Source organism: Citrus clementina, unplaced genomic scaffold (assembly GCF_000493195.1).
Source record: "Citrus clementina cultivar Clemenules unplaced genomic scaffold, Citrus_clementina_v1.0 scaffold_9, whole genome shotgun sequence".
Lineage (NCBI taxonomy): Eukaryota > Viridiplantae > Streptophyta > Magnoliopsida > Sapindales > Rutaceae > Citrus > Citrus x clementina.
In genome coordinates, this window is record NW_006261964.1 from 16507043 (window position 1) to 16521843 (window position 14801).

Genomic DNA, 14801 nt, shown 5'->3' on the forward strand with positions numbered 1-14801 from the left:
CATGGGGCCATAGAAATTGAGAATCCAAATAACGGTGTCACATTTAAAGTTAATGGTCAAAGATTAAAACCATATCTAGAACATCACCCACGTGACGAGGACACCGAAATTAATTTGGGTGACTCACCAGTTCTTGATTAAGTCTTTAATAATTTTTTTTCTTTTTGTTTTACTATTATTTTACCGTTTCATTGTTTGATTTTTTTTCTTCTTTTTCTAGATTGATGCACTGTACATAGTTTTTTTTAACATTGTTTTTCTTGTGTAAGCGTGTTTGTTCGACAGTTGTACATTCTCTCATTAATTTTCATTTTACATCATGAGCACTTCAATGAGAAAATACCTGTTCGCACATATTAAAAGATTTTTGCGTATAAAATTTCACTTAAGAGGCTTGATACAAAGCTGTAAATCACATCCACTTTGGGATCTGCAACCACCAGAATTCGTGTCCTATGTTAAGGATCTAGAGGGACAACTTAGAACAGTAGAGAGTGGCATATATGAATTTCAAATGGAGCTTGAGGTTAACTCAATGAGAGGACGAATGTAAGTTCATTTTCCTTTTATATTGTGTGATTCTTTTTGCTCGCTTTCACGCTTGATTTGATTTTGCAGATTTGATTTTGGTGTGTTTTGATTTATTTTCCCGTATAAATGGCGGATAACGGTACTCCGTGACTTCTTAAGTCGGTATCTTCAGTTTCCCACAATAACTGAAACCCCAAAATCAAACATGGAAGAAATACAACATAAACTCCATAAGCATTTTCCCTCTCTCCCTCAAAATGCCCTCAGGAAAATTTACAAAGCTCGTTGTGAACGATTGCGTTTGTTAATGATCAATGGCATTCCTTCTGACATTCGTTGGTTAATTGAAGCAAATGTCCGATTAGCAGGTGAGTTTTCTGGTCAATTTGTTTCTTACATGCCTGGTTTTGGTAAAAGTACGTTTGCTAAGAAAAGGAGAGCTAAACGACTTGGCTCAAAATGTCATAACTGTGTAAGACTTGGTTGCAAACGACCAGATTGTAAATCTTTAGGAATGGTTTCTGATACTCCTGAAGATAAAATTAAATTCGTTAAAGATGGCATGAGTAAAGAATCGTTGGATGATATCTTACGATCTCTTGAGACGCATCGAAGTGGATTTGTGCAACGTGAGATTTACAATTTGTGGATACTATTCCAAAAACAAAGTGCACAGTTTAGTCTTGGGAATCTGACTCAAAAAGACCTTGTTTGCCAGTTTATAAGAAAACTGGATAAGAAGCCGATCCTCGACCCATAAAGGGCGTTCAAGCCGTTACTGGACGTAAAACCAGAGGAAGATGTGAGCCACAATCACAACTACTAGTAAATATCCTTTCACTTCACTGTTATTTTACTTTACTGTTATTTTATCATTTGCATTATTGCATTTAGCGATGTGATTTTGTATTTAATAAATATTTGGTTTTCTTTTACTGTTTGCTTTTTCTAATCATTACTTTCTTTTTACTGTTTGTTTTTGAATTATTTAGCCACGAGCTTTACTCGTCATTTGATAAATATTGCCAACTCATTTACAGTTGTTTCTCATTATTTATGTTACCAAGATCTTTAAATATGAGCTCATTTTTCAAACACTCACAACTTGTTTTTGAAAAATTAGTCCAATGGCATCATCTTCGAGTAAACAATTCAAAAACATTTGTGTGCTTTCTGGGTTTCACTATGGAAAGTACAAAGAGTTCGTTCAGGCAGCTGTAGATCTTGGTCGTGTCATAGCAGAGAGGAAACTGCATCTTGTATATGGAGGAGGTGAACGAGGGTTATCAAGACTTGTCTCAGAAGCTGTTTTTACCAGAGGAAGCCAAGTACTCGGCATTATCCCAAAACCCATGAAACCGCTAGTGTGCATGTCTGGCCCACCAATTGGAGAAGAATTAGTGGTATCAAGTATGCAAGAGAGAATATCTGAAATGATGAATCATGCTGATGCTTTTATTTTCTTGCCAGGAGATCTTGCAACTTTTGAGGCACTAATTACATTTGCATCTTGGGCCCACTTGAACATTCATCAAAAACCCATCGGTTTGTTAAATGTTAATAATTTTTATGACGGCTTACTAACTTTTATTAACCATGCAATAAAGAATCATTTTGTTCCACATTCTGTAAAAAAACTATTTATCTCTGCTTCTACTGCTAATGAGTTACTTGATCTTTTACAAGCTTATACACCAGAGCCAGATCCACAGATGGTTGCACTGAATTGGTCGACTAATGATGGTAACGGTAACAGTAGCAGTAATAAGAAGTGCAATTTAGATTTAACTCTCCGTTTGTAAATATTTTCTGTTGTAGTGTTCATGTGATGTCTTCTACACTCTTTCTCTTTCCTTTTAAAACATTGAGGACAATGTCTTTTTCAGGTTGGGGGGAGGGAATAGTTGATAATTGTGGAATGTCTTGGTCATGGTTATGTGTTTACAAAAAAAAAAAAACAAAAAAAAAACAAAAAAAAACATTTTTTTTTCTGTAAAGACTAACTTAGGACAAATTTGAGTCGAAGATGGCAGGATATAGAGAATGTAGTCTCTCTAGAAACGCATCTTCTTAATCTTAAGAGTGTTGTTAAAAAAAAAAAATTGACTTTTTCTTCATGTTTGTTATCTACTTTTAAGCTTCTGCATAAAGTTCAGGTGAGATCTCTTCTTCTTCTTCTTTTATTATTCTCTTTTATTTTTATTTATTTATTTATTTTTATTTTTTGCATATCTGTAAAATTATAAAATATTAAGATAATGTTTAGATTAGGTCGTGGGGTGGGGATAATTGACGTATGTTTTAAATATGTGTGTTGTATTTCTCTTTTCTCTTTTCTTTTTTCTTTTCTTTGTTAAAAAAAAAACCAAAAAAAAAAATTGTTTTTTGTCTAGGATGGCCGTGTAAAGAGTCACGACTTTTGAGACGCATCCTAATAGTCTTGTTGTATTATATTTTGATTTTGAGATTCATAGTAAGTTGTTTTTGTTCCCTTTTCTTTGAATTACTCAAATTTGTGAACTCTCCACTTAGTTATTAAGTTATTTAATTGTTTACTCATTTAACAGGTATTATTGAATCATTCTTCACACACACATTATGACACATACTAGTGGGTTGTAAGTTAAAATTTTACGGCATTTAGTTCTTTTGATTTATTAGGAATAGTATCTAAGGTAGTAGAAAGTGTATATTTTCAAAAAAAAATCAAAAAAGAAAAAAAGAAAAAAAGAAAAAAATGTTTTTAATTTTGTTATATCTAGAAACCCGAGTAATTAAGTCCATAGGGGTGCTTCAACACCTAGTGCCCTAAGGTCAACTGGTCTGGGAGTCACTGGCCTAAAACTCGCTACATGGGTAATAGATATATTGTTTGTTTATTAGAAACCCGAGTAATTAAGTCCGTAGGAGTGCTTCAACACCTAGTGCCCTAAGGCCAACTGGTCTGGGAGTCACTGACCTAAAGCTCGCTAAACGGGTTAGAAATGTAATATAAAAAAAAATGTGTGAATAATCTATTGCCTAAAGATATAATTTCTAATGAATTTTAGAACGAAATGTTGTTTTTCTTTTAATGAAGCCCCATAAGTATTGTGTTAATTACTTGAGCACAAAAGAAGGTTTGATGATTGTAACACCCCAAATCTAACACGTGCGGAGCACGTGAAGAAGGAGGTTACTCACAAATCATAATCTTTACTCATAAGTTTCAAACTGAAATTCCTCCAATTCTTATTCAAATAAATCCATAAATCCAAACGTCAAATACTAAATAATCTCTCTCGAGGACATATAAAAATAATAACAAAAGTCTCAAACTCCAAATTACACGTTCATAATAAAAGTAACTAAATAGAAACACAAGTTTATTCCTCCTCTTATTCAATAGCAAACGGAAACTGGAAATCACTAACTCCAAAGCTCAGTGCACCTCTCAAAAGAAACTTAATCTGCAAAAAGTAATGACGAGGGGTGAGCCGTCAACTCGGTAAGTAAAACCATTCCTAACACACTAGGCCTATCGATACCAAAAATATTGCAAGCCTTCTTTTGTTTAAAGCATATATCATAATCCATAATTTTCATAAAACGATATATCACAATAACATAAGATAAATTCTTAATAATTCAGAATATTCAAAAGCATATTTACTTACGAAGCAAATCATGTAATACGTATACAGAAAACAAACAGGTTAGCTCATGTCACATAGTGTCACCTATAGTCCCGGTGACCCGGCCAGAAACATAATCAGAATATCGTGTGCACACTCAGAACAGAAACCCAGTACTGGTCCAAACGGATATATCGTATATTACGATCAGAATCAGAATCAGACTAACTATGGACAATGAGCCAAAGCATTAAGAATCTCATACAATCATCAATAATTGAAATCAAACATAGGTACAAAACATTCGTATCAGTTTCATAAAAGTTCATATCAATAATATAGGCTTGCATAACATTTTAAAGATAACATCCTAAAAGGTTGTCATGTCATAAAAATAACTTACATATTCAAAAGCATTTATAAAATACTTTGTTAAAAAGAATGGTTTGAAAACATTTACATAAAGCTAATTTTGTTATCAAAATTAGTAATCCTTTAAGTAGTATCAAAACATTTATACTTATAATAATAATATCAAAATACTTATACATATCTAGTACATTAGGAATGAAGTTACTTACCTCGACAAATGAACTTGGATTAACACACCTCTAAGCTTAGGCCACCCATAATTCTCAATGAAAGCCCAATTTCCATAATTTAATATGTATGGGAATTTGTGGCGTTACAATGATATTCTGGATAATGAGTGAACATCAATGTGATAAAGGAATTTGGGAGAGTTCATTTATTTGGTAATTTAGAGGATAGATGAACAACTATTAACTTGCATGTGAATTTTATAAATCTTAATATAACGCTTTAATTGCTAGAGGGCTAGCAATAAGCTGGTTGGGGGGTGTGATTAGTATTAAAAATTGTTTAATTATCAAGCGATAATATGTTATTTTATTCTTATGTTATAATTTATATTTGTGTTTATGTAATATATTATGAATTATGAATTATGTTTTAAATATATTTAATTTTGTGTATTTTTATGTGTTTATTAGGAAAATTATTAATTTCACGTACTTCGAGGCTCCAAACAAATAAACGGAGGTCAAATTTGGATTCCGGAGGTCCGAAAACCTTAAGATCAGTCAAGATCGGCTTAAAATTGGGCTTGTGTAAAAAAAGTTGACTTTTCCTGTTGACCGAGCACTGATTGGATGATGAAATGAGCTTACAATAGATATGAGTGCATGGGATAACTGGCAATCTTGACTAAATCTCAGCCGTTCATGATTCAATGGCCATGATTGTGCCACGTGGCAATGGTTGGTGAAGCAAGTTGGAGGATCCGAATCTTTGTATTCGGGTCGACCCGATCCACCCATTAACCCGCCAAATCTCAACCGTTCTTTGGGCAAATCGGATGAGTCAAATGATGCCATGTGTGATGTTGACTTTTGAAGTTTGACCAGCCATTGGATCTTGATCTAAGGGTTGTGAGGAGCACATGCATGAAGCCTATGATGGACCGCAAAGCACTGGATTATGAATTTATTTTTCTATAAATAAGGCCTCATTTTTATGTTTTAATCATCTCTCTACAACTCTCTTCTTCTCAAATTCTCTCCATCTCCTTGTAATCTTGATTTCCAAGTGTGTTTTTAATATTTTGTATAATTATTTTCATTAATAAAATTAGTTTTATTTCCAATTTTTGTTGTTTTTATTTCTTTTAATTATAAGTAATTCAATTTTACTACTTCTTTTTATTTTAATTATGCTTAACTAAATAATATTAGTTAGGGGAAGGTGAAACTCTTAAGAAATAAATATGATTTAATCAAATTCTATGTTTAATTTTATAAATTAAATTATTTTCTATTTAATTTTATACATGTTTTATATTTTGAAAAATTGATTTATTGTAGACAAACAAATGAATTTGGCACAATAAATTCTTAAGATCTTAATATAAGGCATGGTGAAATGGTATTTTGACTTATTGTAGACAAATTAAATTTTGGCACAATAAATACTTAATCCATCATAAATTTAAAGGGAAAATAATAATAATTTGTATAATTAATCTTTTGGGTAATAAATCTAAAAAAAATTGGCAAAAAGAATTTATTAAGTTTTATTTATTTCTAAGAGTGGATCCATAACCCTAACTAGTTCAATTCCATAGTTTCATTTAAATTAAGTTGTTTATATTCAAATTTTAATTTTAATTTTTAGATAAAATAAAATAAACTAATTAAATCTTTTCTCTGTGGATCGACCTCGGACTCACCGAGTTATAATACAACAAGACACTCTTATACTTGAGAGTTAAAAATTACTTTTAAGTTGTGTCAATAGAATACTCATAACCTCTTATAACATGTAAACTGATTAGTCCGTATACATTTGTATGCGCTAAATTATCAAATACAATGTTATGCTTTTAGCTCAAAAAGAGCATCCTTGTCATATTACTTTTCTAAATAAGATTTATAGAGTTACAATGATCAATCTTAATAGGCCAAGTCTATCATTAATCATTTTCTTAAAATCTTATTATAGTTTATATGACTTAAGCATAAATATCAGAGGTGATTTTTGGTTAGAAGAAACATTTCTTTTCTTAGATAAATGCATATACCTTTTATCATTATATCTTACTTTGAATAGATCAATGTACTTCTATGATATAAATTGTCTTTATAAATAACCAAAATAAGGAATAAACAGAGGATCCATAAATAACAGTGTACTCCTGTTTATTAAAACAAGCCACCGAAATTAAATTCCTCTAATATTTGGAAAAATAAAGACAAATATCAAAACTAAAGTCTTGTAAAATTGATCTAGTCTTTCAATTGATATAAACTAGCACGTCCTCAACTGTTGTTTGAAGCTTTCTTCACTTAATCTCTTGGTTTCCTGAAAACCAAATAAATGAATTACAAATAAGATTAGTTATCTTAGAATTCATTATTGTATGAATCAATAGAAATCTGAACTAATTAGGAAGCTTAAAGATTTCCTATACCTGATTTTAATAATCTTAGGACAATCTTTCTTCCAGTGACCCTTCTGTCCACATTTGTAACACTTGCCTTTTGGCTTGCCACTTCTTTTAGTGGACAGTTTGTCGATCCCAACTCTTGCTTGCTCATTCTTGTCTTTCGACTTAAGCCTTGAAGAGGATCCTTTTTCAAGAAGTTTTCTGCTATTATAAAATTCTTCTATAGCATGTAGTTCGTGCATTAATTCAATTAAGGTCATATCTTTATTGTTTAAGATATAGCTGACCTTAAACTCTTTGAATGTATCAGGTAAAGATTCAATCACCATGTTAATCTTTGATTTATCATTGTTTTGAACACCATGAATCTCTACCTCATTCAAATAGTCTATCATTTTGAGGACATGATCACGAACTTTTGTGCCCTCTTCCATCCTAGTATCCGTAATACGTTTTAATGCTGCTTCTCTGGAAAAATGGGTATTTTTCCCAAACATCTGATGAAGACTAGCCATTATTTCAGTGGTTGTTTCCATGCTCCGATGTTTCTTATGCAGTTCCACAGAAATCGAAGCCAATATATAGCGCTTAGCCATTTTGTTAGCTTCACACCATTTCTCATAAGGCTCCCTCTGATTTCTATAATCGTATAACGATGGTTCAGGAGGGCAAGGCTGGGCCAACACATATTTCCTTCCCTTAGCAGTGAGAATATTAAATAGATTGCATTTCCAATCTAAATAATTTTCGCCAGTGAGTTCATTTTTAACAAGGATAATTAATAATGGGTTGATGGAAGACATTTTCTGAAAAAAATAAAATAAACATGCATAAATACTTTGAAACAATATTCACAATAAATGACAAAAATGCAAAAAAACCATAAATGCATTTTAATTTATTGTAATGATAATCTAGTACCGCTTTGACAAGCTATCCGTTGGGGAAGTCATGTCTACACTTACTAGACCCAATTATCCATTAGATTATTTACTTTCATGTAGAGACATGATAAATAATTATCGCTATCCCTTTGGGCCTAAATTTGTTAACAGAGCTTCGTTGGGAAGGTTAATAATAAACTTTAGTTGAGTGTATAACCATTGTTTCAATCTAAGTATTTTTCATATCAATAGTCACCGTTGGGGTGAACAATCGATTGAAAAATATTTCAATTTTATCTTTGAAGAAGTTCATCAAATAAAATATCTAATATATATACCCTCTGAAGGGAGCATCACCGTATCATGAAGTCGAGGTATATATATAATTTTATTATTGAACTAACAATGGAGCCCGTGGGAAAATTATCTTGAATTTTCCTTCTCCCACTCAATATTTTAAAATTAGTTTTTCATTTTTAAAACATACATATTGTTAATTGCATGCTTCCTATAATATTATCTAGATGATATCAAATATTATTAAGCATGTGCAAATTTCAAACAATATAATGAAATTCATAATTAATGAATGACATGTATCATTATGCGTAGAGTGGCACTACCTATTCTATATGACATGTTATCATCCAAAACATAACATATAGAAAAACAATTAAATAATCTTAATTCATGACTTTCCTAATAATGAAAAATACATTAACCCTAAGCCTAATCTTCATTGGGCTTCTTGTCAATGTCCATCTTTCATAATCTTGTCTTTGTTAATGGACTAGGGGAAATTGGACTTTTAAATTTATAATTGGTCCAATTTTAATTTTTGGAAGGAAATAAATAAATAATTAAAATTTTTTATTAAAATAAAACTTTTTGACCAAAAATAAATTTAATGTGTTCAATTTTATCTATGCATTTTAATCCATTAAGCCCAAATTTCAATTGGGCCTAAAACTAGGATTCTTTAAGCCCAAAACTGTTTTTGGACTTAAATGCAAAAAATTGAAACGTATCTGCCCAAAGAGAAAAACTATGGAACTATAGGGATTTGAATGATAAAAACCATTGAAACCCTAAATCCATCTTTTTCTCTCCCCAGCCGCCATCACCACAAAGGCCACTACTGTTCAGAGACGCCAGCCATCTCCTACGCATCTTCGACGCCGAATCACCCGCCGCCACATCGCCAGACATGCACCAAACTCGCTCGCACAACTTGCTGCTTGTGCAGCGCGCGCTGCTGGCCACGCTGGCCGCGCGCCTGTTTGCTGCGCGAGCAGCCTGTGCCAACGCATGCTGCGCGCACAAGCCACACTTCCCGTGCGCGCTGTTGTACAAATTTTAATGAACTTGCAAGCGCACGAATCTATTGTAGTATAGATCAATGGTGACGAGTGTCGATCCCAAGAGTAGGTGGATTTTAATTGTGTGTAGAATTAATTTTGTAAATGGGTGATTGGATTTATGGTGGAAATGATTTGGAATATATTAAAACTTAAATTAAAATGGCGAGAATAAATTCTAAAATTGGAATTGAAATAGCGAGAATAAATTGAAGAGAATTCTATTGAAATGACGTACTTGGGTATTTGGATCCGTATCAACATGCATCATGGGCTAAATAATCCTTATTAATACCAATTAAATCATGAGGGGGGAATCCACACCTCATGAACCACGCTCTAATCAATATGGTGCTAAGGGCTTATCGTGCCAAATAATAATAACCTTGTACTAAGGGGTCGGTGAAATCAAGGTGGTACTAGACAAGATTAGTATTATTTGTCGAGGAGAAGTCAAAACATTCACAAAAATTAGAGGGGAAGAGAAAATAAATTTACCAAATAAAGCCCATGACACATGTTGAGACTTCACCTTCAACCCAGGCTTGAAAGAAAATTAGCTACTCATAATTGAACTAGGGGCAAAATGAAAATTTATTAAAATACATAGAAAATACAGGATGGAGAGAGAATTACAGAAAATGGTGTCCAAAAATGGATTCAGAGATATCAAATTAGGGGGGGAAGGCCCCTTTTTTATAGATACATGGAGTAAATCATGGCCATCGGATTAAAAACAGTTTAGACGCTCACGATTGCACCACGTCATCAGTCAACAGTACGCGGTTTGACCACGTGGATGAACAGTAACACAGTTTGACCCGGGTTGAACAGTAACGCGGTTGGTTGAAAATAATCCTGTGTGATGCATGTACCGTACGCAAGATTTTTCATCCACTGATATGCTGCCACGTAACCATCAACAGTACATAAGAATTTTAGTCCAACAGGATCGTGACACTTCATCAGTGAATGACACATCATCAGTCAATGCCACGTCATCGATCCGTTTATGTGAACAGTGTCGTGAACAGTAACGTAGACAGTACCGTACACATGAATAGTACCGTACATGTGAATAGTGCCATTTTTCCTTTTATGCTCCTCCTAAGGTTTTCGACCGTCCTAAGTTCAAAAGTGATGTCTGTTTTGCCGTCTGATCTCTCATTTATTGTGAAATGACTATAATACTCCTAAAATACATAAAATACTTAATTAAAATAAAACACATGTAATTAAATCATAAGAAGGTTAAATACATAAAAGTAAGGGTTGTTAGTAAGACTTGAAATGTAAAATGACGGTTTTCTCCTTTATAAATATGCATTTTCTAACACTCAACACACCCCCCAACTAGCTTATTACTAGTCCCTAGCAAATAAAGCGAAAATAAAATTCAAATTCAAAATGATATTTTTTTTAATTTAGAAACACTCATGTTTATTCAATCAGATTAATTATAGCAATCAAATAAAAGTATAAGCATTATCTCCAGTCTAAAGCAACATCACACCCACATCAACCATCCACATGAATCAGCCCAGTAGACTTTGTTATAGCTACTTTCAAGAATGACATGTCAAACCCCAAACTCTCACTGGAAGTAGTGACACTCTCACAAAGAAATTAAAACCAATAAAAATAGTCACTCCAATGAATGGTAATTGAGAGAGAAAATAATAAAGAAGTGATATCACATACTCTCACCAAGATGAAATAAATATGCCCTCAGCTTAGAAATAATACGATCTCAAGTTAAACAAAAATGCTAGTCAACCCAATTTATTTATCTTTTTTTTCTTTTATTTATTTATTTATTTTTATTATGCACCACTACATTTGTTTAGCCCACATAACTAGCTTTTACTTCAGATTATAGTTCCCTAAAATCAAGAAGGACTTTTATTAGGATGTAACGTAGGCTAGGGACATGGTTAACAAAGAAGGGAAATAAGGAAAATAAAGTGTATGTTTGAGAAAAATGCAGAGGAATTTGTTTTTTTTTTTTAAAGTTGCAAGGTGGATTTCACCTATTATTGTTATTATTATTATTATTATTTTTTGAATTTTTTTTTTGCTTTTGCTTGGCACAACGTCACTAAATAAAATAATTATTTACATTTTTCTCAAACATAAATAGGTGATGGAACTTATAAGACATTGGGTAATACTCCAAATCAGAGTGGGTTAAGATGATAAGTTTGACAAAGAAAGGTTTTTTTTTTTTAAAGGCTCAAAAGGGTTAACTATGGATATTTGATAAAAGGGATGGCTAGAAAGGCTCAAACGGATCAAAGATGGCATTTCCATCGTCTTTTAGGGCTCTAAATAATCTTCCATATCTACTAGTTAGATGGGCCTCCAAATGTAGCAACACACTTTTTTTTTTAATTTTACAATTTTTTTTTTAGGGTTAACTCAAAAGAAATCAAGAGATCGTGTATACAATAATAAACTGTTAAGCTGTATAAAGAATGGGCAAAATGGTTACTCTCCAAGAAAAATGATAGGCTCAAAAACTCACTTGGTACTTATTATGACATGTTCATTCCTTCAAGCAACTCATATTTGTCTCCGACATCAACATGTAGAGTAGCAAACATAATGTAATATCACTTAAGACCAAAGATAATACAAATACTAAAATTTGAAATTAATCATGTCATCCAATGTTAAAACAAATCACACAATTTTTTTTTTAAACAACATTCTACCCCCCAACCTATTCTAAACATGAAAGGAAAATATGCATGCAGAAATGTGAAAATGATGCATAAAAACTAATTAGAAATGTTACACGTAAAATGATAGAAAACGAAAATGGTTTTTTTTTTTTAAGAAGATGCGTTTCTAGAGGCACTACACTCCATATTCAGCCATCTTCGACTCAAAAGTTGGAAAATGTATATTTATAGAGGAGAAATTAAAAAGAAGAAAAATAAACATAAAAACATAATAAAGAAAAAGAAAATGTCTGAATTTTTTTTTAAACGATGGAGATGCGTTTCTAGAGTCACTACACTCCATATTCAGCCATCTTCAACACAAAAAGTTAGCAACAGTTAGTTTCTACAATAAAAAATTAGTAAAACTTAACCAAAATTCCACAATTGTCGACTATTCCCTCCCCCCAACTAGAACAAAACATTGTCCTCAATGTTTGAAAGAAAAGAAGTAGAGTTTAGAAGACATCACCTGGGTGGTGCAACACAGAAAATAATATTTACAAGCGGAGAGTTAAATCTAATTTGTACTTCTTACTGCGGCTACTGTTACCATCATTATTTGGATGCTCCAACACAAAGGTCCAGGGGTCTGGCTCCGGTCTATAAGCTTGTAACATATCAAGTAGCTCATTAGCAGTGTACGCACAAATAAAGAGTTTTTTTGCATTAGAGGGAATGAAATAGTTTTTTATGGCATGGTTAAGAAATGCGATAAAGCCATCATAAAAGTTATTGACATTTAACAAACCGATGGGTTTCTGGTGGATGTGCAGATGGGCCCAAGATGCTAGTGTGATAAGTGCCTCTAGTGTTGCAAGATCTCCTGGAAGGAAAATAAAAGCATCAGCATGATTAAGCATTTCAGTTATTCTTTCTTACATACTTGAGACGACTAACTCTTCTCCAGTTGATGAGTCAGACGAACTGCCCAAAGGTTTTAGGGCTCTTGGGATGATGCTTAACACTTGGCTTCCTCTGACAAAAGCTGCTTCAGAGACCATTTTTGATAACCCTTGGTTACCTCCTCCATACACCAAGTGTAATTTTCTCTCTGCTATACTTCGACCAAGATCGATGGCTGCCTCAACGAACTCTTTATGTTTGCCATAGGTAAATCCAGAAAGCACACAAATGTTCTTGAATTGTCTATTTGGAGTAGCTGCCATTGTGATACTTCTCAAAAAACAATTTGTGAGTGCTTGACAAAAAAAATCACATTTAAGAGTCTTTGTGACAGTGGGTCACAGTTGTGTATGAGGTAACATGTCAGTGTCAAATAACGCGTAAAGCACGTGGCTCGCGAGTAAAAAAGGAAACAGTAAAAAGGAAAAAGTAAACAGTAATAAGGAAAAAGCAAACAGTAATAAAATTATTAAAGACAATAATGCACACAATAAAATAATAGTGAAATAAAATAACAGTAAAGTGAAAGGATATTTACAGGTAGTTGCGACTGTGGCTCACATTTTCCTCTGGCTTTACGTCCAAAAACGGCTTAAACGCCCTCTATGGGTCGAGGATAGGCTTCTTATCCAGTTTTCTTATAAACTGACAAACAGGGTCGTTTATAGTCAGATTCCTGAGACTATATCATGCATGCTCTTTTTGGAATAATGGCCATAACTGGAGAATCGCTCCTTGCACATATCCACTGGGATGCGTTTCAAGAGACAAAAGGATATCATCCAATGACTCCTTATTCAAGCCATCCCTAATGAATTGAATCTTATCTTCCCTGTTATCAGACACCATTCCTAAAGAGCATGGGTTTTTATTGCAACTCATTCTGGCACACTTATGACAAGCAATAGAAATTCTTCGAGCTCGTCGTTTTCTTGCATAATTTCCTTTACCACAACCAGGCATGTATGCAATAAATTTTGGAGGTAACTCACTTGCCGATCGTACTTTAGCCTCGATTAACCAACGGATGTCAGCAGGTATGTTATTCCTCATGAGTAATCGCATGCGTTCGGACCGAGCTTTATATATCGTAAGGAGGGCATTCTGAGGAAGTGAAGGGAATCGCTTGTGAAGCTTCGCTAGAATCTCGTTTCTGTCCATACTTTCACCTCAGAATATCAGTTATTATGGGAAACTGAAGTAACCGACTTGATTGTCACGGAGTACCGTTATCCGCCACTTGACCGGGGTAACAAACTAAAGCACACAAACAGAAAAACAAATTAAAACACACAAAGAAAATTAAAATCGCCCTTTTATTGAATTTACCTCAAGCTCCAACTGGATGTCGTAAACACTTCTCTCAATGTCTCTGAGTTGGCTTTCTAAACCCTCAACATAGGCTACTAACTCTGGTGGTTGTAGAGCCCAAATGCGATGTGTTTTACAAAATTGAATCTGCCTTTTGAGATGAGTTTTGACACGTTGAAGTGGTTTAAGAATGTTCAGGAGGAACGGTCTAAGTAAGGTACTCATGATTAAAAATGATAAAAGAAAACTTAATAGTTAAACAAACACACTTATGCAAAAATAATTTCAATTAGCAGAAGAATAATATAAAGAAAGAAAAAAAATCAAATCAACGAAAAGAAAAAAAAATCAATTCAAATCTGGTGGGTCACTCAAATTTATTTTGGTGTCTTCTCCATGTGGTTGGTACTCTAGATATGACTTTAATCTTTGACCATTAACTTTAAGCGTGACACCGTTCTTTGGGTCCTTAATTTCAATTGCCCCATGTGAAAAAATAATATGAACAA

The 14801-nt window shown here is 33.1% G+C and overlaps 1 pseudogene; it reads left to right on the top strand.

Annotated features, from left to right (window-relative positions):
• Window positions 1-1291, top strand: part of LOC112099326 — an 8889-nt pseudogene extending 7598 nt beyond the window's left edge.
• The last annotated feature ends 13510 nt before the right edge of the window (window positions 1292-14801 follow it).